The sequence below is a fragment of the Palaemon carinicauda genome, chromosome 43 (assembly GCF_036898095.1).
Source record: "Palaemon carinicauda isolate YSFRI2023 chromosome 43, ASM3689809v2, whole genome shotgun sequence".
NCBI classification, from domain to species: Eukaryota; Metazoa; Arthropoda; class Malacostraca; order Decapoda; family Palaemonidae; genus Palaemon; species Palaemon carinicauda.
The window spans coordinates 52686038-52713078 of record NC_090767.1 but is presented as its reverse complement, the minus strand read 5'-3'; the positions used below and the strand labels follow the sequence as shown (position 1 = coordinate 52713078).

The following is a 27041-nucleotide window of genomic DNA, read 5'->3' as shown; positions in this document are numbered from 1 at the left end:
CAAGCGACTGACTAGAAGGGTCGCCGCTGTTCTGGAAACATCTGTGCACAGTTCCAAAACATGTGGACCCTTCTACGTGTAAACAAGCGACTGACCGGAGGGGTCGCCGCTGTTCTGGAAACATCTGTGCACAGTTCCAAAACATGTGGACCCTTCTACGTGTAAACAAACGACTGACCGGAAGGGTCACCGCTTCCAAAACATGTGGACCCTTCTACGTGTAAACAAACGATTGACCGGAAGGGTCGCCGCTGTTCTGGAAACATCTGTGCACAGTTCCAAAACATGTGGACCCTTCTAGGTGTAAACAAACGACTGACCGGAAGGGTCACCGCTGTTCTGGAAACATCTGTGCACAGTTCCAAAACATGTGGACCCTTCTACGTGTAAACAAGCGACTGACTAGAAGGGTCGCCGCTGTTCTGGAAACATCTGTGCACAGTTCCAAAACATGTGGACCCTTCTACGTGTAAACAAGCGACTGACCGGAGGGGTCGCCGCTGTTCTGGAAACATCTGTGCACAGTTCCAAAACATGTGGACCCTTCTACGTGTAAACAAGCGACTGACTAGAAGGGTCGCCGCTGTTCTGGAAACATCTGTGCACAGTTCCAAAACATGTGGACCCTTCTACGTGTAAACAAACGACTGACCGGAAGGGTCACCGCTGTTCTGGAAACATCTGTGCACAGTTCCAAAACATGTGGACCCTTCTACGTGTAAACAAGCGACTGACTAGAAGGGTCGCCGCTGTTCTGGAAACATCTGTGCACAGTTCCAAAACATGTGGACCCTTCTACGTGTAAACAAACGATTGACCGGAAGGGTCGCTGCTGTTCTGGAAACATCTGTGCACAGTTCCAAAACATGTGGACCCTTCTACGTGTAAACAAACGATTGACCGGAAGGGTCGCCGTGGTTCTGGAAACATCTGTGCACAATTCCAAAACATGTGGACCCTTCTACGTGTAAACAAACGACTGACCGGAAGGGTCACCGCTTCCAAAACATGTGGACCCTTCTACGTGTAAACAAACGACTGACCGGAGGGGTCGCCGCGGTTCTGGAAACATCTGTGCACAGTTCCAAAACATGTGGACCCTTCTACTTGTAAACAAGCGACTGACCGGAAGGGTCGCCGCTGTTCTGGAAACATCTGTGCACAGTTCCAAAACATGTGGACCCTTCTACGTGTAAACAAGCGATTGACTAGAAGGGTCGCCGCTGTTCTGGAAACATCTGTGCACAGTTCCAAAACATGTGGACCCTTCTACGTGTAAACAAACGACTGACCGGAGGGGTCGCCGCGGTTCTGGAAACATCTGTGCACAGTTCCAAAACATGTGGACCCTTCTACGTGTAAACAAGCGACTGACTAGAAGGGTCGCCGCTGTTCTGGAAACATCTGTGCACAGTTCCAAAACATGTGGACCCTTCTACGTGTAAACAAACGACTGACCGGAGGGGTCGCCGCGGTTCTGGAAACATCTGTGCACAGTTCCAAAACATGTGGACCCTTCTACTTGTAAACAAGCGACTGACCGGAAGGGTCGCCGCTGTTCTGGAAACATCTGTGCACAGTTCCAAAACATGTGGACCCTTCTACGTGTAAACAAACGATTGACCGGAAGGGTCGCTGCTGTTCTGGAAACATCTGTGCACAGTTCCAAAACATGTGGACCCTTCTACGTGTAAACAAACGATTGACCGGAAGGGTCGCCGTGGTTCTGGAAACATCTGTGCACAATTCCAAAACATGTGGACCCTTCTACGTGTAAACAAACGACTGACCGGAAGGGTCACCGCTTCCAAAACATGTGGACCCTTCTACGTGTAAACAAACGACTGACCGGAGGGGTCGCCGCGGTTCTGGAAACATCTGTGCACAGTTCCAAAACATGTGGACCCTTCTACGTGTAAACAAACGACTGACCGGAAGGGTCACCGCTGTTCTGGAAACATCTGTGCACAGTTCCAAAACATGTGGACCCTTCTACGTGTAAACAAACGATTGACCGGAAGGGTCGCCGCTGTTCTGGAAACATCTGTGCACAGTTCCAAAACATGTGGACCCTTCTACGTGTAAACAAACGATTGACCGGAGGGGTCGCCGCTGTTCTGGAAACATCTGTGCACAGTTCCAAAACATGTGGACCCTTCTACGTGTAAACAAACGATTGACCGGAAGGGTCACCGCTGTTCTGGAAACATCTGTGCACAGTTCCAAAACATGTGGACCCTTCTACGTGTAAACAAGCGACTGACCGGAGGGGTCGCCGCTGTTCTGGAAACATCTGTGCACAGTTCCAAAACATGTGGACCCTTCTACGTGTAAACAAGCGACTGACCGGAAGGGTCGCCGCTGTTCTGGAAACATCTGTGCACAGTTCCAAAACATGTGGACCCTTCTACGTGTAAACAAGCGACTGACCGGAAGGGTCGCCGCTGTTCTGGAAACATCTGTGCACAGTTCCAAAACATGTGGACCCTTCTACGTGTAAACAAACGATTGACCGGAGGGGTCGCCGCTGTTCTGGAAACATCTGTGCACAGTTCCAAAACATGTGGACCCTTTTACGTGTAAACAAGCGACTGACCGGAGGGGTCCCCGCTGTTCTGGAAACATCTGTGCACAGTTCCAAAACATGTGGACCCTTCTACGTGTAAACAAGCGACTGACCGGAAGGGTCCCCGCTGTTCTGGAAACATCTGTGCACAGTTCCAAAACATGTGGACCCTTCTACGTGTAAACAAACGATTGACCGGAAGGGTCCCCGCTGTTCTGGAAACATCTGTGCACAGTTCCAAAACATGTGGACCCTTCTACGTGTAAACAAGCGACTGACCGGAAGGGTCGCCGCGGTTCTGGAAACATCTGTGCACAGTTCCAAAACATGTGGACCCTTCTACGTGTAAACAAGCGACTGACCGGAAGGGTCGCCGCTGTTCTGGAAACATCTGTGCACAGTTCCAAAACATGTGGACCCTTCTACGTGTAAACAAGCGACTGACCGGAGGGGTCGCCGCTGTTCTGGAAACATCTGTGCACAGTTCCAAAACATGTGGACCCTTCTACGTGTAAACAAGCGATTGACCGGAAGGGTCGCCGCTGTTCTGGAAACATCTGTGCACAGTTCCAAAACATGTGGACCCTTCTACGTGTAAACAAACGATTGACCGGAAGGGTCGCCGCTGTTCTGGAAACATCTGTGCACAGTTCCAAAACATGTGGACCCTACTACGTGTAAACAAACGATTGACCGGAGGGGTCGCCGCGGTTCTGGAAACATCTGTGCACAGTTCCAAAACATGTGGACCCTTTTACGTGTAAACAAGCGACTGACCGGAGGGGTCCCCGCTGTTCTGGAAACATCTGTGCACAGTTCCAAAACATGTGGACCCTTCTACGTGTAAACAAGCGACTGACCGGAAGGGTCGCCGCGGTTCTGGAAACATCTGTGCACAGTTCCAAAACATGTGGACCCTTCTACGTGTAAACAAGCGACTGACCGGAGGGGTCCCCGCTGTTCTGGAAACATCTGTGCACAGTTCCAAAACATGTGGACCCTTCTACGTGTAAACAAGCGACTGACCAGAAGGGTCGCCGCTGTTCTGGAAACATCTGTGCACAGTTCCAAAACATGTGGACCCTTCTACGTGTAAACAAACGATTGACCGGAGGGGTCGCCGCGGTTCTGGAAACATCTGTGCACAGTTCCAAAACATGTGGACCCTTCTACGTGTAAACAAGCGACTGACTAGAAGGGTCGCCGCTGTTCTGGAAACATCTGTGCACAGTTCCAAAACATGTGGACCCTTCTACGTGTAAACAAACGATTGACCGGAGGGGTCCCCGCTGTTCTGGAAACATCTGTGCACAGTTCCAAAACATGTGGACCCTTCTACGTGTAAACAAACGATTGACCGGAAGGGTCGCCGCTGTTCTGGAAACATCTGTGCACAGTTCCAAAACATGTGGACCCTTCTACGTGTAAACAAACGACTGACCGGAGGGGTCGCCGCGGTTCTGGAAACATCTGTGCACAGTTCCAAAACATGTGGACCCTTCTACGTGTAAACAAGCGACTGACCGGAGGGGTCGCCGCTGTTCTGGAAACATCTGTGCACAGTTCCAAAACATGTGGACCCTTCTACGTGTAAACAAGCGACTGACCGGAAGGGTCGCCGCTGTTCTGGAAACATCTGTGCACAGTTCCAAAACATGTGGACCCTTCTACGTGTAAACAAGCGACTGACCGGAGGGGTCGCCGCTGTTCTGGAAACATCTGTGCACAGTTCCAAAACATGTGGACCCTTCTACGTGTAAACAAGCGACTGACCGGAGGGGTCGCCGCTGTTCTGGAAACATCTGTGCACAGTTCCAAAACATGTGGACCCTTCTACGTGTAAACAAGCGACTGACCGGAAGGGTCGCCGCTGTTCTGGAAACATCTGTGCACAGTTCCAAAACATGTGGACCCTTCTACGTGTAAACAAGCGACTGACCGGAAGGGTCGCCGCTGTTCTGGAAACATCTGTGCACAGTTCCAAAACATGTGGACCCTTCTACGTGTAAACAAGCGACTGACCGGAAGGGTCGCCGCTGTTCTGGAAACATCTGTGCACAGTTCCAAAACATGTGGACCCTTCTACGTGTAAACAAGCGACTGACCGGAAGGGTCGCCGCTGTTCTGGAAACATCTGTGCACAGTTCCAAAACATGTGGACCCTTCTACGTGTAAACAAGCGACTGACCGGAAGGGTCGCCGCTGTTCTGGAAACATCTGTGCACAGTTCCAAAACATGTGGACCCTTCTACGTGTAAACAAGCGACTGACCGGAAGGGTCGCCGCTGTTCTGGAAACATCTGTGCACAGTTCCAAAACATGTGGCCCTCTTAATGAGAGAATGCCTTGATGAAGTCATTGAGCTTCAGCACGGCATTTCATTCCCGTGCTGAATCTTGGTGACGGGCAAGAGGGCTCTCGAACTTCGGGAAATTGCTCCCCCAGTTCGAATCTAAATTTCTCTCTTTCATCTTTTTCTTCTGCTTAATATTACTTCGACCTTCTCCTAATTTTATCAAATTTCCTTTCTTTCATCTTGCTGTCCTATCTCTATGATTATTATTTTTCTTAGTTATATATATATATGTAGATGTATGCATATATATATATTTATTTATTTTATTTGTTCATTTATTTTTTTATCTATTTTTTTTTCTATTTTATTTAAATGGCGTGGATATTTCCACATTCGTTATTACTGCCTGCTTAGATGAATGGGAGAAGGGATCACGGTTGGGAGGTATTCGCATTCAAAGCTATATATGAGAGTATTGGATGATCTCAGCCATCCCAAAGATGGTTTGGACCTTTTTGGCGGAACTACTCTCAAGGGTTGGGTCATCGGAATCCAGGGGGATCCAATCCTTGAGGTGGGACTCTTGGCTTTTGGCCGGAAGCCCATCATTACAGATATGGGGAGGATGATTCCATATTACTTTGGTCTCAGTCCTAACAGGCGGGTTTAGCTTACACCTGTGCCTCTATATCTGTTTTGATGCTATCCTTCGGGTAGGGTATGGAGTGGACCATCGGGGAAATATACTCTCATTGTGCCGATAGTGGCGAATGCAAATTTCCTTTCCAACGTATGATACTTTCTTATAATTCTCAAGCAGGTACCCCAACAAAACAACAAAAAACCTGAAAATCCCTCCCTTAAATATGGACCCTTCAAATACTGACTCCCCATCCCCTGGATTTGCTGACTCCCCCCCGGCACTGTTGACGACTTCTGCTACTGAAATTAAGGAAAACTCTGTTGACGACCTTCGAACTAAAAAGGACCACTCTACTGATGTTAAAAAATCTAGCAATTTGGGTAACACAGGGAAACTACGATTCCTTCATGTTTCCCAAATCCCATTAGAGACAAATTATGATGATATATATAGAGCATTTGAGTGCTATGGATTGATAAAGGAAATACGGATGCGACTTGGAGATGAAAAATGGGACTCTTGGATATCTTTTGAAAGTCATGATGAAGCGTTTAATGCCATAAGTAATATTAGTAGTATCAAAATTAACGAATTGAACATCATGGGAGCTCTTTGTGATAAGGTCCCAAAGGAATTGGATGTGTACAAACCTGCTGATTGGTTTGAAAAAGATAGAAATGTACCCATGCCTTCACAGAGAAAACCCAAACCACCTATGTGGCTCTTAGCTGAACCTAAAGGGATAATAGGGAATTATTTTAAGATATGTAAGTTTATCCAAAAAAAAGTAGGAACCATAGCACCTGGAGATATATCTCGTTTTGGGAAGAACAGTTATCTCATCCATGCCAAATCTTCGACTCAGTCTGCAATACTGTCTAACTTACAGACAGGCAGTGATGAAATTACATTGGAAATGAAACCTCATCTAAATTTTAGTTATGGAAGGGGAGTGGTCTTTAATAAGGACCTATACGAATTTACAGAGGAGGAGATACTTTCTATGTGTCCATTAAATGTATGGAAAGTGCATAAGGTTCCTGGAACTTCAATGATTATACTTACTTTCCAGGATGCTGATGTACCTTTCCATATTTTTATTGAAAATGAAAGGATTAAAGTTCGACCTTTCAAACAAAAGCCCCTGCAATGTTTTAATTGTTTTAAATTTGGACACCCATCCAAAGTTTGCAAAAATGGAAAAATGTGTGGTATTTGCTCCAAAACTTATCATGGAGAATGTACACTTGAGGCCAGGTGTTCAAATTGCAATTTGAATCATAAATCAACTGATAGGATATGCGAACTGTATAAGTTGGAGGAAGCTGCCCTAAACAAATCAAGTTTAGAACACATAAGTGTGGGACATGCAAAAAGAATGTTGAATAAATCAACCAGCTATGCAAAGGCCTTAAAATCAAAGGTAAATTTACCACAGGAGACAGCAACCCCACCTAGCACTGCCAGTAATTCTAAGAAAAGAAATACAACCTCTGATGATAAAGTACTGCATGACAAAGTAATCGTATTGCCTTCTGAGGCTTTGCCACAGCGTATTAAAAATGGGTCATTGCCCATTTCTGTACAGCCTTCGTCCCCCATTACTAACATTAGTACTAACCTCTCCCAGGCCATGTCCTTGCCTGATTTGATGGAGATGCCACCTGACACTAAGTTACCAGGTGCACCTGTATTGGGGAAGGTGCAAAAACCTGGTAGCTCAAAAGCTACTAATCGGAAAAGAGAGAGACCTCCATCTCTCTCACCCCCTTCCATAAGAAATATCAAAATTACGACGTCAAATAAATATGATGATTTGTCTGTTGATATTTCTGATCTGGAAGTCAATTTAAATAAATCGGAAATTCAAGTGGAGGTCCACCAACCTCCTCAACAATCAGATCAAAAAGACAAAAAGAAAATCATAAATTCTAAACCCAATCTATCAAGACCTTCTTTAATAAAACCACCTAAAAATAGTGTTAGATCAAAAACTGCTAATGGGAAGACTCCATCCAAGGGGTCTACCAAATTATAAACCATAGTTTTTTCCTCCATTTTGCAATGGAATTGTCAGGGTTTAAGGGCCAAATATGAAGAACTTAAGCTCCTTATTCATGAGCATTCCCCCATAATTATTTGTCTACAGGAGAGCAAACTTGATCATAATACCCCATGTCCTCGCGAATACATTAGTTATAGGACACCATATGATCACCAAGTGGGGAGCCATGGCGGAAGTCTCATATACGTTCGTCGAGATGTTCCCCAAGTTTCTCTGTCTATTCGTACACCTCTGCAGGCAGTGGTTGTACAGATCGACATAGGGCGAAAATATACAATTTGTTCTCTGTACTTGCCTCCAAATGATAACATTTTGTATGACAACTTAGTGGAGGTGATTCAACAACTCCCTCAACCTTTTCTTTTACTTGGAGATTTGAATGGTAGACATCCTTTGTGGGGTGATGTTTTAGCAAACACGAGGGGAAATATCATATCATCAATTGTGGAAAATGAAGATGTGGGACTCCTTAATACAGGAGAGCCCACACACTTTCATGTCCAGACAGGTACCTTGTCATGTATTGACCTAGCAATCGTAAGCTCTAATTGCCTAATAGACTTTGATTGGAGAACATTAGATGATTGGCATACTAGTGATCACGCACCAATCATTATAAACACCAACAATGGTCCACCTTTACAGGGATCGCCACGATGGAATCTTGACAAGGCGGACTGGGGTAAATTTCGTGAGCTAAGCGAAATTGAGGGGGATGCAGGACAAGTTGAAAATATCGATGATGCCATAGACTTACTGAATGGAACTCTCCATACAGCAGGAGTCAATTCAATTCCAAAAACAACAGGGTTATTCAAACGACGACCAGTCCCGTGGTGGTCTTCAGAACTAACTGCCCTGCACAGAGCCACAAGAAGATCTTTAACACGATTGCGTAGACGCAGAACTGATGAGAATTTAATTATGTACAAGAAATGTAGAGCACAGTTCCGTCGTGCCATGAAAGAAGCAAGGCGCCAGTCATGGATGTCTTTTGTTTCCTCCATTAACAGTAGAACACCACCATCTTCTGTGTGGAGGAAAGTAAAAAAGATAGCTGGCAAATTCACCCCCAACCCACCACCAGTGTTGAAGGTGAATGGCCAGTATTTAACTGAAGCAAAGGAAGTTAGCAATGCCCTGGCTAATCATTTTTCAAATGTATCCAGCAAGTGTGAAGGAGCCCCTGGTCACCAGTATAGGAGCGCTGAAGAAAAGAAAATTTTAAATTTTGCAACAAGAAGGGAAGAGTCGTATAATTCTCCTTTCACTGAAAGAGAATTTGATTCCGCACTTGCTCATTGCAACGATACAGCCCCTGGACCCGATGGAATTCCATATGCAATGATTAAACATGTACATTTTAATACAAAGCTATTTATTTTAAGTATTATTAATAGAATATGGCATGATCATAGTTACCCAAGTGTTTGGGAACTAGCCATTATTTTAGCCTTTTTAAAACCCGGTAAAGACAAGTTTTTAGCAGCAAACTATCGTCCTATTGCATTGACATCTTGTTTATGTAAAATCATGGAGAAGATGGTCAATGCAAGGCTGATATGGTACCTTGAAAAGAAAGGTATTTTATCACCGATTCAATGTGGATTCCGAAAAATGCACTCAACGACTGATGTGTTGATACGACTAGAGTCTTCTATTTGTGAAGCCTTTGCTTCCAAACAGCACCATGTTACAGTATTTTTTGACCTTGAAAAGGCATATGATACCACATGGAGATATGGTATACTTAAAACCATTCATGAATTGGGATTGAGAGGAGAGCTGCCACTATTTATTCAGGCATTTCTTTCACGTAGAGTTTTTCAAGTGAGAGTTGGGGAAACACTATCTGAGAGTAAGTGCCAGGAAGAAGGAGTTCCTCAGGGTAGTGTGCTGAGTGTAACCCTTTTTGCACTAGCAATTAATGGGATATCCAAAGCCATTCCCCAGGATGTTCTCTCAACATTATTTGTGGATGATCTCTCAATATCATTTGCTGGCACTAGAATGGCAATGGTTGAGAGAAAAATCCAACACTCTATTGATAAAATTATCCAGTGGGCTGACATGAATGGATTTAAGTTCTCGACAAGTAAAACTACCGTTGTCCATTTTTGTCGTATCCGGGGAGTACATCCAGACCCGGATATATACATTAAAGGTCAACGGATACCATGTGCAAGAGAAGCTAAATTTTTAGGTTTGATATTTGATTGTAGGCTGACATGGGTTTCTCACTTAAAAGCATTAAAAGCTAAATGTGTTGAAGCTCTGAATATCTTAAAAGTATTGTCCCATACATCGTGGGGGGCAGACCGCAATACTATTTTAAAATTATACAAGGCCTTGATTTTTTCCAAAATTAGTTATGGTTGTGAGGTATATTCTTCAGCCACCCCAAGCCGGTTAAAAATATTAGACTCGATACATCATGCAGGTATTAGATTGTCTACTGGAGCTTTTAAAACCTCGCCTATCCCAAGTCTCCTTGTTGATGCTGGAGAGTTACCTCTAGACCTATACCGAATGTCTTCCATTCTTCGGTATTGGTTTAGATTGCAAAGACTCCCTAACTCTCTCGCCTTTCAGACTGCAAGCCTTGTAAGACACGCATCATACTTTGAGTTGCACCCAAAATCTCCTCAACCTTATGGCTTTCGGGTGAAACGATTATTAAATAGTCTGGATTTAATTAGAAATAAGGTACTTCCATTCAAGGTATCACCAACGCCTCCATGGAAGTTACCAGAGATATCTTTTTGTAAATATTTTATTGGAGATAAGAAGAATATGTCAGACCTAGAAGCCAGGTCTCTTTTTAATGAACATGTTAGAGAACATAGAGGATCAACTTTTATCTATACTGATGGCTCCAAATCTGATGCTGGCGTTGGATTTGGAGTACATAGTAATGGTTTTAATTGTAGAGGTGCACTTCCTCTGACCGCTTCCATATTTACTGCGGAACTGTATGGCATATTAACCGCTATTGAGAAAATAGCGTTGGAGAAGGAGGGTAATTTTACAATTTTTAGTGATGCAAGGAGTGTCCTTCAAGCTATGGAAGTTTTTAATTCTAATAACCCTTTAGTTTTAAAGATTTTAGAATGGCTTTTCATAATTGGACGGAGAGGTATAACAGTTCAATTTTGTTGGGTTCCAGCACATGTAGGTGTGTCTGGGAATGAGAAGGCAGATTCACTGGCTAAGGAGGCTGCATCAGAGTTGCTGCCAAGAAGATATCCCATTCCCTGTAATGATTTCTTACCTGACATCAAGAAATTGGTTTGCAATAAATGGCAACAGCAATGGGATAGTCAAGATGGCAATAAAATGAGGGAAGTAACAAATGACATATCTCCTTGGAGGTATAATATGATGCCCCGAAAATGGGAGACGTCTCTTTGTCGTCTCCGTATTGGTCACACTCGGTTGACACATGAGTTTCTGTTGAAGGGCCAACAGCAACCGTATTGTGACAACTGTTTAGTACCTCTAACAGTAAGGCATTTGTTGACCGAATGCCCCAATTATGACATCTTGCGGAATAGATATTTGTTTGAGGCTCGAGGTGAGGGTGGCAGGTTCATCCTTGCCAAGATTCTTGGAAATGATGTGTCCTACCATGCAAGTGGCATTTTTAGATTTCTTTCAGAAGCAGGTCTTCTGAAAAATATTTAACTTATGACATTCAATTTTTATGATTTTAATTGAATACTCTTTAATTTTTTATTTTTTATTTCATTTTTTACTTTTGTATATATAAATTAAATGTTACCGGCGTCAATGACCTTAGATGTCAGGATGCCTGAAAACTTTAAATCATTCATTCATTGAGGCTCGAGGTGAGGGTGGCAGGTTCATCCTTGCCAAGATTCTTGGAAATGATGTGTCCTACCATGCAAGTGGCATTTTTAGATTTATTTCAGAAGCAGGTCTTCTGAAAAATATTTAACTTTTATTACATTCAACTTTTATGATTTTAATTGAATACTCTTTTATTTTTTATTTTATTTTATCTTTTATTTTTGTATACATAAATTAAATGTTACCGGCGTCAATGACCTCAGATGTCAGGATGCCTGAAAACTTTGAATCAATCAATCCAAAACATGTGGACCCTTCTACGTGTAAACAAGCGACTGACCGGAAGGGTCGCCGCTGTTCTGGAAACATCTGTGCACAGTTCCAAAACATGTGGACCCTTCTACGTGTAAACAAGCGACTGACCGGAAGGGTCGCCGCTGTTCTGGAAACATCTGTGCACAGTTCCAAAACATGTGGACCCTTCTACGTGTAAACAAACGACTGACCGGAAGGGTCGCCGCTGTTCTGGAAACATCTGTGCACAGTTCCAAAACATGTGGACCCTTCTACGTGTAAACAAGCGACTGACTAGAAGGGTCGCCGCTGTTCTGGAAACATCTGTGCACAGTTCCAAAACATGTGGACCCTTCTACGTGTAAACAAGCGACTGACCGGAGGGGTCGCCGCTGTTCTGGAAACATCTGTGCACAGTTCCAAAACATGTGGACCCTTCTACGTGTAAACAAACGACTGACCGGAAGGGTCACCGCTTCCAAAACATGTGGACCCTACTACGTGTAAACAAACGATTGACCGGAAGGGTCGCCGCTGTTCTGGAAACATCTGTGCACAGTTCCAAAACATGTGGACCCTTCTAGGTGTAAACAAACGACTGACCGGAAGGGTCACCGCTGTTCTGGAAACATCTGTGCACAGTTCCAAAACATGTGGACCCTTCTACGTGTAAACAAGCGACTGACTAGAAGGGTCGCCGCTGTTCTGGAAACATCTGTGCACAGTTCCAAAACATGTGGACCCTTCTACGTGTAAACAAGCGACTGACCGGAGGGGTCGCCGCTGTTCTGGAAACATCTGTGCACAGTTCCAAAACATGTGGACCCTTCTACGTGTAAACAAGCGACTGACTAGAAGGGTCGCCGCTGTTCTGGAAACATCTGTGCACAGTTCCAAAACATGTGGACCCTTCTACGTGTAAACAAACGACTGACCGGAAGGGTCACCGCTGTTCTGGAAACATCTGTGCACAGCTCCAAAACATGTGGACCCTTCTACGTGTAAACAAGCGACTGACTAGAAGGGTCGCCGCTGTTCTGGAAACATCTGTGCACAGTTCCAAAACATGTGGACCCTTCTACGTGTAAACAAACGATTGACCGGAAGGGTCGCCGCTGTTCTGGAAACATCTGTGCACAGTTCCAAAACATGTGGACCCTTCTACGTGTAAACAAACGATTGACCGGAAGGGTCGCCGTGGTTCTGGAAACATCTGTGCACAATTCCAAAACATGTGGACCCTTCTACGTGTAAACAAACGACTGACCGGAAGGGTCACCGCTTCCAAAACATGTGGACCCTTCTACGTGTAAACAAACGACTGACCGGAGGGGTCGCCGCGGTTCTGGAAACATCTGTGCACAGTTCCAAAACATGTGGACCCTTCTACTTGTAAACAAGCGACTGACCGGAAGGGTCGCCGCTGTTCTGGAAACATCTGTGCACAGTTCCAAAACATGTGGACCCTTCTACGTGTAAACAAACGATTGACCGGAAGGGTCGCCGCGGTTCTGGAAACATCTGTGCACAATTCCAAAACATGTGGACCCTTCTACGTGTAAACAAACGACTGACCGGAAGGGTCACCGCTTCCAAAACATGTGGACCCTTCTACGTGTAAACAAACGACTGACCGGAGGGGTCGCCGCGGTTCTGGAAACATCTGTGCACAGTTCCAAAACATGTGGACCCTTCTACGTGTAAACAAGCGACTGACCGGAAGGGTCGCCGCTGTTCTGGAAACATCTGTGCACAGTTCCAAAACATGTGGACCCTTCTACGTGTAAACAAACGATTGACCGGAAGGGTCGCCGCGGTTCTGGAAACATCTGTGCACAATTCCAAAACATGTGGACCCTTCTACGTGTAAACAAACGACTGACCGGAAGGGTCACCGCTTCCAAAACATGTGGACCCTTCTACGTGTAAACAAACGACTGACCGGAGGGGTCGCCGCGGTTCTGGAAACATCTGTGCACAGTTCCAAAACATGTGGACCCTTCTACGTGTAAACAAGCGACTGACCGGAAGGGTCGCCGCTGTTCTGGAAACATCTGTGCACAGTTCCAAAACATGTGGACCCTTCTACGTGTAAACAAACGACTGACCAGAGGGGTCGCCGCGGTTCTGGAAACATCTGTGCACAGTTCCAAAACATGTGGACCCTTCTACGTGTAAACAAACGACTGACCGGAAGGGTCACCGCTGTTCTGGAAACATCTGTGCACAGTTCCAAAACATGTGGACCCTTCTACGTGTAAACAAACGATTGACCGGAAGGGTCCCCGCTGTTCTGGAAACATCTGTGCACAGTTCCAAAACATGTGGACCCTCTACGTGTAAACAAACGACTGACCGGAAGGGTCACCGCTTCCAAAACATGTGGACCCTTCTACGTGTAAACAAGCGACTGACCGGAGGGGTCGCCGCTGTTCTGGAAACATCTGTGCACAGTTCCAAAACATGTGGACCCTTCTACGTGTAAACAAGCGACTGACTAGAAGGGTCGCCGCTGTTCTGGAAACATCTGTGCACAGTTCCAAAACATGTGGACCCTTCTACGTGTAAACAAACGACTGACCGGAAGGGTCACCGCTGTTCTGGAAACATCTGTGCACAGTTCCAAAACATGTGGACCCTTCTACGTGTAAACAAGCGACTGACTAGAAGGGTCGCCGCTGTTCTGGAAACATCTGTGCACAGTTCCAAAACATGTGGACCCTTCTACGTGTAAACAAGCGACTGACTAGAAGGGTCGCCGCTGTTCTGGAAACATCTGTGCACAGTTCCAAAACATGTGGACCCTTCTACGTGTAAACAAACGATTGACCGGAAGGGTCGCCGCGGTTCTGGAAACATCTGTGCACAATTCCAAAACATGTGGACCCTTCTACGTGTAAACAAACGACTGACCGGAAGGGTCACCGCTTCCAAAACATGTGGACCCTTCTACGTGTAAACAAACGACTGACCGGAGGGGTCGCCGCGGTTCTGGAAACATCTGTGCACAGTTCCAAAACATGTGGACCCTTCTACGTGTAAACAAGCGACTGACCGGAAGGGTCGCCGCTGTTCTGGAAACATCTGTGCACAGTTCCAAAACATGTGGACCCTTCTACGTGTAAACAAACGACTGACCGGAGGGGTCGCCGCGGTTCTGGAAACATCTGTGCACAGTTCCAAAACATGTGGACCCTTCTACGTGTAAACAAACGACTGACCGGAAGGGTCACCGCTTCCAAAACATGTGGACCCTTCTACGTGTAAACAAACGACTGACCGGAAGGGTCACCGCTGTTCTGGAAACATCTGTGCACAGTTCCAAAACATGTGGACCCTTCTACGTTTAAACAAACGACTGACCGGAAGGGTCACCGCTGTTCTGGAAACATCTGTGCACAGTTCCAAAACATGTGGACCCTTCTACGTGTAAACAAACGACTGACCGGAAGGGTCACCGCTTCCAAAACATGTGGACCCTTCTACGTGTAAACAAGCGACTGACCGGAAGGGTCGCCGCTGTTCTGGAAACATCTGTGCACAGTTCCAAAACATGTGGACCCTTCTACGTGTAAACAAACGATTGACCGGAAGGGTCGCCGCTGTTCTGGAAACATCTGTGCACAGTTCCAAAACATGTGGACCCTTCTACGTGTAAACAAGCGACTGACCGGAAGGGTCGCCGCGGTTCTGGAAACATCTGTGCACAGTTCCAAAACATGTGGACCCTTCTACGTGTAAACAAGCGACTGACCGGAAGGGTCGCCGCTGTTCTGGAAACATCTGTGCACAGTTCCAAAACATGTGGACCCTTCTACGTGTAAACAAGCGACTGACCGGAAGGGTCGCCGCGGTTCTGGAAACATCTGTGCACAGTTCCAAAACATGTGGACCCTTCTACGTGTAAACAAGCGACTGACCGGAAGGGTCGCCGCGGTTCTGGAAACATCTGTGCACAGTTCCAAAACATGTGGACCCTTCTACGTGTAAACAAGCGACTGACCGGAAGGGTCGCCGCTGTTCTGGAAACATCTGTGCACAGTTCCAAAACATGTGGACCCTTCTACGTGTAAACAAACGATTGACCGGAAGGGTCACCGCTGTTCTGGAAACATCTGTGCACAGTTCCAAAACATGTGGACCCTTCTACGTGTAAACAAGCGACTGACCGGAGGGGTCGCCGCTGTTCTGGAAACATCTGTGCACAGTTCCAAAACATGTGGACCCTTCTACGTGTAAACAAACGATTGACCGGAGGGGTCGCCGCTGTTCTGGAAACATCTGTGCACAGTTCCAAAACATGTGGACCCTTTTACGTGTAAACAAGCGACTGACCGGAGGGGTCCCCGCTGTTCTGGAAACATCTGTGCACAGTTCCAAAACATGTGGACCCTTCTACGTGTAAACAAGCGACTGACCGGAAGGGTCCCCGCTGTTCTGGAAACATCTGTGCACAGTTCCAAAACATGTGGACCCTTCTACGTGTAAACAAACGATTGACCGGAAGGGTCCCCGCTGTTCTGGAAACATCTGTGCACAGTTCCAAAACATGTGGACCCTTCTACGTGTAAACAAGCGACTGACCGGAAGGGTCGCCGCGGTTCTGGAAACATCTGTGCACAGTTCCAAAACATGTGGACCCTTCTACGTGTAAACAAGCGACTGACCGGAAGGGTCGCCGCTGTTCTGGAAACATCTGTGCACAGTTCCAAAACATGTGGACCCTTCTACGTGTAAACAAGCGACTGACCGGAGGGGTCGCCGCTGTTCTGGAAACATCTGTGCACAGTTCCAAAACATGTGGACCCTTCTACGTGTAAACAAGCGATTGACCGGAAGGGTCGCCGCTGTTCTGGAAACATCTGTGCACAGTTCCAAAACATGTGGACCCTTCTACGTGTAAACAAACGATTGACCGGAAGGGTCGCCGCTGTTCTGGAAACATCTGTGCACAGTTCCAAAACATGTGGACCCTTCTACGTGTAAACAAACGATTGACCGGAGGGGTCGCCGCGGTTCTGGAAACATCTGTGCACAGTTCCAAAACATGTGGACCCTTTAACGTGTAAACAAGCGACTGACCGGAGGGGTCCCCGCTGTTCTGGAAACATCTGTGCACAGTTCCAAAACATGTGGACCCTTCTACGTGTAAACAAGCGACTGACCGGAAGGGTCGCCGCGGTTCTGGAAACATCTGTGCACAGTTCCAAAACATGTGGACCCTTCTACGTGTAAACAAGCGACTGACCGGAGGGGTCCCCGCTGTTCTGGAAACATCTGTGCACAGTTCCAAAACATGTGGACCCTTCTACGTGTAAACAAGCGACTGACCAGAAGGGTCGCCGCTGTTCTGGAAACATCTGTGCACAGTTCCAAAACATGTGGACCCTTCTACGTGTAAACAAACGATTGACCGGAGGGGTCGCCGCGGTTCTGGAAACATCTGTGCACAGTTCCAAAACATGTGGACCCTTCTACGTGTAAACAAGCGACTGACCAGAAGGGTCGCCGCTGTTCTGGAAACATCTGTGCACAGTTCCAAAACATGTGGACCCTTCTACGTGTAAACAAACGATTGACCGGAGGGGTCCCCGCTGTTCTGGAAACATCTGTGCACAGTTCCAAAACATGTGGACCCTTCTACGTGTAAACAAACGATTGACCGGAAGGGTCGCCGCAGTTCTGGAAACATCTGTGCACAGTTCCAAAACATGTGGACCCTTCTACGTGTAAACAAACGATTGACCGGAAGGGTCGCCGCGGTTCTGGAAACATCTGTGCACAGTTCCAAAACATGTGGACCCTTCTACGTGTAAACAAGCGACTGACCGGAGGGGTCCCCGCTGTTCTGGAAACATCTGTGCACAGTTCCAAAACATGTGGACCCTTCTACGTGTAAACAAACGATTGACCGGAAGGGTCGCCGCTGTTCTGGAAACATCTGTGCACAGTTCCAAAACATGTGGACCCTTCTACGTGTAAACAAACGATTGACCGGAAGGGTCGCCGCGGTTCTGGAAACATCTGTGCACAGTTCCAAAACATGTGGACCCTTCTACGTGTAAACAAGCGACTGACCGGAGGGGTCCCCGCTGTTCTGGAAACATCTGTGCACAGTTCCAAAACATGTGGACCCTTCTACGTGTAAACAAGCGACTGACCGGAGGGGTCCCCGCTGTTCTGGAAACATCTGTGCACAGTTCCAAAACATGTGGACCCTTCTACGTGTAAACAAGCGACTGACCAGAAGGGTCGCCGCTGTTCTGGAAACATCTGTGCACAGTTCCAAAACATGTGGACCCTTCTACGTGTAAACAAGCGACTGACCGGAGGGGTCGCCGCTGTTCTGGAAACATCTGTGCACAGTTCCAAAACATGTGGACCCTTCTACGTGTAAACAAGCGACTGACCGGAGGGGTCCCCGCTGTTCTGGAAACATCTGTGCACAGTTCCAAAACATGTGGACCCTTCTACGTGTAAACAAACGACTGACCGGAGGGGTCGCCGCTGTTCTGGAAACATCTGTGCACAGTTCCAAAACATGTGGACCCTTCTACGTGTAAACAAACGATTGACCGGAAGGGTCGCCGCGGTTCTGGAAACATCTGTGCACAGTTCCAAAACATGTGGACCCTTCTACGTGTAAACAAACGATTGACCGGAAGGGTCGCCGCGGTTCTGGAAACATCTGTGCACAGTTCCAAAACATGTGGACCCTTCTACGTGTAAACAAGCGACTGACCGGAGGGGTCCCCGCTGTTCTGGAAACATCTGTGCACAGTTCCAAAACATGTGGACCCTTCTACGTGTAAACAAGCGACTGACCGGAGGGGTCCCCGCTGTTCTGGAAACATCTGTGCACAGTTCCAAAACATGTGGACCCTTCTACGTGTAAACAAACGATTCACCGGAGGGGTCGCCGCTGTTCTGGAAACATCTGTGCACAGTTCCAAAACATGTGGACCCTTCTACGTGTAAACAAACGATTCACCGGAGGGGTCGCCGCTGTTCTGGAAACATCTGTGCACAGTTCCAAAACATGTGGACCCTTCTACGTGTAAACAAACGATTGACCGGAGGGGTCGCCGCTGTTCTGGAAACATCTGTGCACAGTTCCAAAACATGTGGACCCTTCTACGTGTAAACAAACGATTGACCGGAGGGGTCGCCGCTGTTCTGGAAACATCTGTGCACAGTTCCAAAACATGTGGACCCTTCTACGTGTAAACAAACGATTGACCGGAGGGGTCGCCGCTGTTCTGGAAACATCTGTGCACAGTTCCAAAACATGTGGACCCTTCTACGTGTAAACAAGCGACTGACCGGAGGGGTCCCCGCTGTTCTGGAAACATCTGTGCACAGTTCCAAAACATGTGGACCCTTCTACGTGTAAACAAACGATTGACCGGAGGGGTCGCCGCTGTTCTGGAAACATCTGTGCACAGTTCCAAAACATGTGGACCCTTCTACGTGTAAACAAACGATTGACCGGAGGGGTCGCCGCTGTTCTGGAAACATCTGTGCACAGTTCCAAAACATGTGGACCCTTCTACGTGTAAACAAACGATTGACCGGAAGGGTCGCCGCTGTTCTGGAAACATCTGTGCACAGTTCCAAAACATGTGGACCCTTCTACGTGTAAACAAGCGACTGACCGGAAGGGTCGCCGCGGTTCTGGAAACATCTGTGCACAGTTCCAAAACATGTGGACCCTTCTACGTGTAAACAAGCGACTGACCGGAGGGGTCCCCGCTGTTCTGGAAACATCTGTGCACAGTTCCAAAACATGTGGACCCTTCTACGTGTAAACAAGCGACTGACCGGAGGGGTCCCCGCTGTTCTGGAAACATCTGTGCACAGTTCCAAAACATGTGGACCCTTCTACGTGTAAACAAGCGACTGACCGGAGGGGTCCCCGCTGTTCTGGAAACATCTGTGCACAGTTCCAAAACATGTGGACCCTTCTACGTGTAAACAAACGATTGACCGGAGGGGTCGCCGCGGTTCTGGAAACATCTGTGCACAGTTCCAAAACATGTGGACCCTTCTACGTGTAAACAAACGATTGACCGGAGGGGTCGCCGCGGTTCTGGAAACATCTGTGCACAGTTCCAAAACATGTGGACCCTTCTACGTGTAAACAAACGACTGACCGGAGGGGTCGCCGCGGTTCTGGAAACATCTGTGCACAGTTCCAAAACATGTGGACCCTCTACGTGTAAACAAACGACTGACCGGAGGGGTCGCCGCGGTTCTGGAAACATCTGTGCACAGTTCCAAAACATGTGGACCCTTCTACGTGTAAACAAACGACTGACCGGAGGGGTCGCCGCGGTTCTGGAAACATCTGTGCACAGTTCCAAAACATGTGGACCCTTCTACGTGTAAACAAGCGATTGACCGGAAGGGTCGCCGCTGTTCTGGAAACATCTGTGCACAGTTCCAAAACATGTGGACCCTTCTACGTGTAAACAAGCGACTGACCGGAGGGGTCCCCGCTGTTCTGGAAACATCTGTGCACAGTTCCAAAACATGTGGACCCTTCTACGTGTAAACAAGCGACTGACCGGAGGGGTCCCCGCTGTTCTGGAAACATCTGTGCACAGTTCCAAAACATGTGGACCCTTCTACGTGTAAACAAGCGACTGACCGGAGGGGTCCCCGCTGTTCTGGAAACATCTGTGCACAGTTCCAAAACATGTGGACCCTTCTACGTGTAAACAAGCGACTGACCGGAGGGGTCCCCGCTGTTCTGGAAACATCTGTGCACAGTTCCAAAACATGTGGACCCTTCTACGTGTAAACAAGCGACTGACCGGAGGGGTCCCCGCTGTTCTGGAAACATCTGTGCACAGTTCCAAAACATGTGGACCCTTCTACGTGTAAACAAGCGACTGACCGGAGGGGTCCCCGCTGTTCTGGAAACATCTGTGCACAGTTCCAAAACATGTGGACCCTTCTACGTGTAAACAAGCGACTGACCGGAGGGGTCCCCGCTGTTCTGGAAACATCTGTGCACAGTTCCAAAACATGTGGACCCTTCTACGTGTAAACAAGCGACTGACCGGAGGGGTCCCCGCTGTTCTGGAAACATCTGTGCACAGTTCCAAAACATGTGGACCCTTCTACGTGTAAACAAGCGACTGACCGGAGGGGTCCCCGCTGTTCTGGAAACATCTGTGCACAGTTCCAAAACATGTGGACCCTTCTACGTGTAAACAAGCGACTGACCGGAGGGGTCCCCGCTGTTCTGGAAACATCTGTGCACAGTTCCAAAACATGTGGACCCTTCTACGTGTAAACAAACGATTGACCGGAGGGGTCCCCGCTGTTCTGGAAACATCTGTGCACAGTTCCAAAACATGTGGACCCTTCTACGTGTAAACAAACGACTGACCGGAGGGGTCCCCGCTGTTCTGGAAACATCTGTGCACAGTTCAACATGTGGACCCTTCTACGTGTAAACAAACGACTGACCGGAGGGGTCCCCGCTGTTTTGGAAACATCTGTGCACAGTTCCAAAACATGTGGACCCTTCTACGTGTAAACAAACGACTGACCGGAGGGGTCCCCGCTGTTCTGGAAACATCTGTGCACAGTTCCAAAACATGTGGACCCTTCTACGTGTAAACAAACGATTGACCGGAAGGGTCCCCGCTGTTCTGGAAACATCTGTGCACAGTTCCAAAACATGTGGACCCTTCTACGTGTAAACAAGCGACTGACCGGAGGGGTCCCCGCTGTTCTGGAAACATCTGTGCACAGTTCCAAAACATGTGGACCCTTCTACGTGTAAACAAGCGACTGACCGGAGGGGTCCCCGCTGTTCTGGAAACATCTGTGCACAGTTCCAAAACATTTGGACCCTTTTACGTGTAAACAAGCGACTGACCGGAGGGGTCCCCGCTGTTCTGGAAACATCTGTGCACAGTTCCAAAACATGTGGACCCTTCTACGTGTAAACAAGCGACTGACCGGAGGGGTCCCCGCTGTTCTGGAAACATCTGTGCACAGTTCCAAAACATGTGGACCCTTCTACGTGTAAACAAGCGACTGACCGGAGGGGTCCCCGCTGTTCTGGAAACATCTGTGCACAGTTCCAAAACATGTGGACCCTTCTACGTGTAAACAAACGACTGACCGGAAGGGTCCCCGCTGTTCTGGAAACATCTGTGCACAGTTCCAAAACATGTGGACCCTTCTACGTGTAAACAAGCGACTGACCGGAGGGGTCCCCGCTGTTCTGGAAACATCTGTGCACAATTCCAAAACATGTGGACCCTTCTACGTGTAAACAAGCGACTGACTAGAAGGGTCGCCGCTGTTCTGGAAACATCTGTGCACAATTCCAAAACATGTGGACCCTTCTACGTGTAAACAAACGATTGACCGGAGGGGTCGCCGCTGTTCTGGAAACATCTGTGCACAGTTCCAAAACATGTGGACCCTTCTACGTGTAAACAAACGATTGACCGGAGGGGTCGCCGCTGTTCTGGAAACATCTGTGCACAGTTCCAAAACATGTGGACCCTTCTACGTGTAAACAAACGATTGACTAGAAGGGTCGCCGCTGTTCTGGAAACATCTGTGCACAGTTCCAAAACATGTGGACCCTTCTACGTGTAAACAAGCGACTGACTAGAAGGGTCGCCGCTGTTCTGGAAACATCTGTGCACAGTTCCAAAACATGTGGACCCTTCTACGTGTAAACAAGCGACTGACTAGAAGGGTCGCCGCTGTTCTGGAAACATCTGTGCACAGTTCCAAAACATGTGGACCCTTCTACGTGTAAACAAGCGACTGACTAGAAGGGTCGCCGCGGTTCTGGAAACATCTGTGCACAGTTCCAAAACATGTGGACCCTTCTACGTGTAAACAAACGACTGACTAGAAGGGTCGCCGCGGTTCTGGAAACATCTGTGCACAGTTCCAAAACATGTGGACCCTTCTACGTGTAAACAAACGACTGACTGGAAGGGTCGCCGCGGTTCTGGAAACATCTGTGCACAGTTCCAAAACATGTGGACCCTTCTACGTGTAAACAAACGACTGACCGGAAGGGTCGCCGCTGTTCTGGAAACATCTGTGCACAGTTCCAAAACATGTGGACCCTTCTACGTGTAAACAAGCGACTGACTAGAAGGGTCGCCGCTGTTCTGGAAACATCTGTGCACAGTTCCAAAACATGTGGACCCTTCTACGTGTAAACAAGCGACTGACTAGAAGGGTCGCCGCGGTTCTGGAAACATCTGTGCACAGTTCCAAAACATGTGGACCCTTCTACGTGTAAACAAGCGACTGACTAGAAGGGTCGCCGCGGTTCTGGAAACATCTGTGCACAGTTCCAAAACATGTGGACCCTTCTACGTGTAAACAAGCGACTGACTAGAAGGGTCGCCGCTGTTCTGGAAACATCTGTGCACAGTTCCAAAACATGTGGACCCTTCTACGTGTAAACAAACGACTGACTAGAAGGGTCGCCGCGGTTCTGGAAACATCTGTGCACAGTTCCAAAACATGTGGACCCTTCTACGTGTAAACAAGCGACTGACTAGAAGGGTCGCCGCTGTTCTGGAAACATCTGTGCACAGTTCCAAAACATGTGGACCCTTCTACGTGTAAACAAGCGACTGACTAGAAGGGTCGCCGCTGTTCTGGGAACATCTGTGCACAGTTCCAAAACATGTGGACCCTTCTACGTGTAAACAAGCGACTGACCGGAAGGGTCGCCGCTGTTCTGGAAACATCTGTGCACAGTTCCAAAACATGTGGACCCTTCTACGTGTAAACAAACGACTGACTAGAAGGGTCGCCGCGGTTCTGGAAACATCTGTGCACAGTTCCAAAACATGTGGACCCTTCTACGTGTAAACAAGCGATTGACCGGAAGGGTCGCCGCTGTTCTGGAAACATCTGTGCACAGTTCCAAAACATGTGGACCCTTCTACGTGTAAACAAACGACTGACTAGAAGGGTCGCCGCGGTTCTGGAAACATCTGTGCACAGTTCCAAAACATGTGGACCCTTCTACGTGTAAACAAACGACTGACTAGAAGGGTCGCCGCGGTTCTGGAAACATCTGTGCACAGTTCCAAAACATGTGGACCCTTCTACGTGTAAACAAACGACTGACCGGAAGGGTCGCCGCTGTTCTGGAAACATCTGTGCACAGTTCCAAAACATGTGGACCCTTCTACGTGTAAACAAACGACTGACCGGAAGGGTCGCCGCGGTTCTGGAAACATCTGTGCACAGTTCCAAAACATGTGGACCCTTCTACGTGTAAACAAGCGACTGACCGGAAGGGTCGCCGCTGTTCTGGAAACATCTGTGCACAGTTCCAAAACATGTGGACCCTTCTACGTGTAAACAAACGACTGACCGGAAGGGTCGCCGCTGTTCTGGAAACATCTGTGCACAGTTCCAAAACATGTGGACCCTTCTACGTGTAAACAAGCGACTGACCGGAGGGGTCCCCGCTGTTCTGGAAACATCTGTGCACAGTTCCAAAACATGTGGACCCTTCTACGTGTAAACAAGCGACTGACCGGAAGGGTCGCCGCTGTTCTGGAAACATCTGTGCACAGTTCCAAAACATGTGGACCCTTCTACGTGTAAACAAGCGACTGACCGGAAGGGTCGCCGCTGTTCTGGAAACATCTGTGCACAGTTCCAAAACATGTGGACCCTTCTACGTGTAAACAAACGACTGACCGGAAGGGTCGCCGCTGTTCTGGAAACATCTGTGCACAGTTCCAAAACATGTGGACCCTTCTACGTGTAAACAAACGACTGACCGGAAGGGTCGCCGCTGTTCTGGAAACATCTGTGCACAGTTCCAAAACATGTGGACCCTTCTACGTGTAAACAAGCGACTGACCAGAAGGGTCGCCGCGGTTCTGGAAACATCTGTGCACAGTTCCAAAACATGTGGACCCTTCTACGTGTAAACAAGCGACTGACCGGAAGGGTCGCCACTGTTCTGGAAACATCTGTGCACAGTTCCAAAACATGTGGACCCTTCTACGTGTAAACAAACGATTGACCGGAAGGGTCGCCGCTGTTCTGGAAACATCTGTGCACAGTTCCAAAACATGTGGACCCTTCTACGTGTAAACAAGCGATTGACCGGAAGGGTCGCCGCTGTTCTGGAAACATCTGTGCACAGTTCCAAAACATGTGGACCCTTCTACGTGTAAACAAGCGACTGACCGGAAGGGTCGCCGCTGTTCTGGAAACATCTGTGCACAGTTCCAAAACATGTGGACCCTTCTACGTGTAAACAAGCGACTGACCGGAAGGGTCGCCGCTGTTCTGGAAACATCTGTGCACAGTTCCAAAACATGTGGACCCTTCTACGTGTAAACAAGCGACTGACCGGAAGGGTCGCCGCTGTTCTGGAAACATCTGTGCACAGTTCCAAAACATGTGGACCCTTCTACGTGTAAACAAGCGACTGACCGGAAGGGTCGCCGCTGTTCTGGAAACATCTGTGCACAGTTCCAAAACATGTGGACCCTTCTACGTGTAAACAAGCGACTGACCGGAAGGGTCGCCGCTGTTCTGGAAACATCTGTGCACAGTTCCAAAACATGTGGACCCTTCTACGTGTAAACAAGCGACTGACCGGAAGGGTCGCCGCTGTTCTGGAAACATCTGTGCACAGTTCCAAAACATGTGGACCCTTCTACGTGTAAACAAGCGACTGACCGGAAGGGTCGCCGCTGTTCTGGAAACATCTGTGCACAGTTCCAAAACATGTGGACTCTTCTACGTGTAAACAAGCGACTGACCGGAAGGGTCGCCGCTGTTCTGGAAACATCTGTGCACAGTTCCAAAACATGTGGACCCTTCTACGTGTAAACAAGCGACTGACCGGAAGGGTCGCCGCTGTTCTGGAAACATCTGTGCACAGTTCCAAAACATGTGGACCCTTCTACGTGTAAACAAGCGACTGACCGGAAGGGTCGCCGCTGTTCTGGAAACATCTGTGCACAGTTCCAAAACATGTGGACCCTTCTACGTGTAAACAAGCGACTGACTAGAAGGGTCGCCGCTGTTCTGGAAACATCTGTGCACAGTTCCAAAACATGTGGACCCTTCTACGTGTAAACAAGCGATTGACTAGAAGGGTCGCCGCTGTTCTGGAAACATCTGTGCACAGTTCCAAAACATGTGGACCCTTCTACGTGTAAACAAACGATTGACTGGAAGGGTCGCCGCTGTTCTGGAAACATCTGTGCACAGTTCCAAAACATGTGGACCCTTCTACGTGTAAACAAGCGACTGACCGGAAGGGTCGCCGCTGTTCTGGAAACATCTGTGCACAGTTCCAAAACATGTGGACCCTTCTACGTGTAAACAAACGATTGACCGGAAGGGTCGCCGCGGTTCTGGAAACATCTGTGCACAGTTCCAAAACATGTGGACCCTTCTACGTGTAAACAAACGATTGACTAGAAGGGTCGCCGCGGTTCTGGAAACATCTGTGCACAGTTCCAAAACATGTGGACCCTTCTACGTGTAAACAAGCGACTGACCGGAAGGGTCGCCGCGGTTCTGGAAACATCTGTGCACAGTTCCAAAACATGTGGACCCTTCTACGTGTAAACAAGCGACTGACCGGAAGGGTCGCCGCGGTTCTGGAAACATCTGTGCACAGTTCCAAAACATGTGGACCCTTCTACGTGTAAACAAGCGACTGACCGGAAGGGTCGCCGTTGTTCTGGAAACATCTGTGCACAGTACGTAATACGAACGTAGAACATGAACAAATTCTAGGTGGGTGAAGAGTCGCCGCAGTCCTGGAAATATCCAGTAACGGCTGTGCACAGTGCACAATAAGTATGTAGATGGTCATCAGTTACAAGGTGGGTATCCAAGCTGCTACAGTACATGACTAATGTGCTTCTAACAATGATTAAGACCATTGTCTCAAAGCAGCTGAGGTAATGTAGGCTACATTACTTGACCCTTATGCTGATTGGTTAGGGCTGACTCCCAGCATAGTAGCCGTAGCCTAAGTTTTAGAAGGACGGAAGATATTAAGGCTTACAAGAACCTGATAACTGGTTTTTTAAATGCTTCTGTGAGGTAGATTTAACAATTAACGATGAATACGCTGTGCGCTACTCTAAATACCCAAGACTGTATACACTAAACACACCATGCAGGGTTTCCATGTTTGATAGGACCAGGAAAACAACCCTTAAAGTAGGTATAAGTAAGATACAAATTACAACCATCCCCACACCACAAACATAACAAGAATAACATCATCCCCATTCGAATATATTAAGAATACAGTCATCTCCACCACCCAACCATAAAAAGATAACGAACGTTATTGGGCCACGATCTCAGCTAC

The 27041-nt window shown here is 47.8% G+C and overlaps 1 long non-coding RNA gene across 1 annotated transcript in view; it reads left to right on the top strand.

Moving 5' to 3' along the window:
• The window catches only part of LOC137633388 (uncharacterized), a 167690-nt gene that overhangs the window by 74466 nt on the left and 66183 nt on the right, over window positions 1-27041 (top strand). The window lies entirely within an intron of this gene.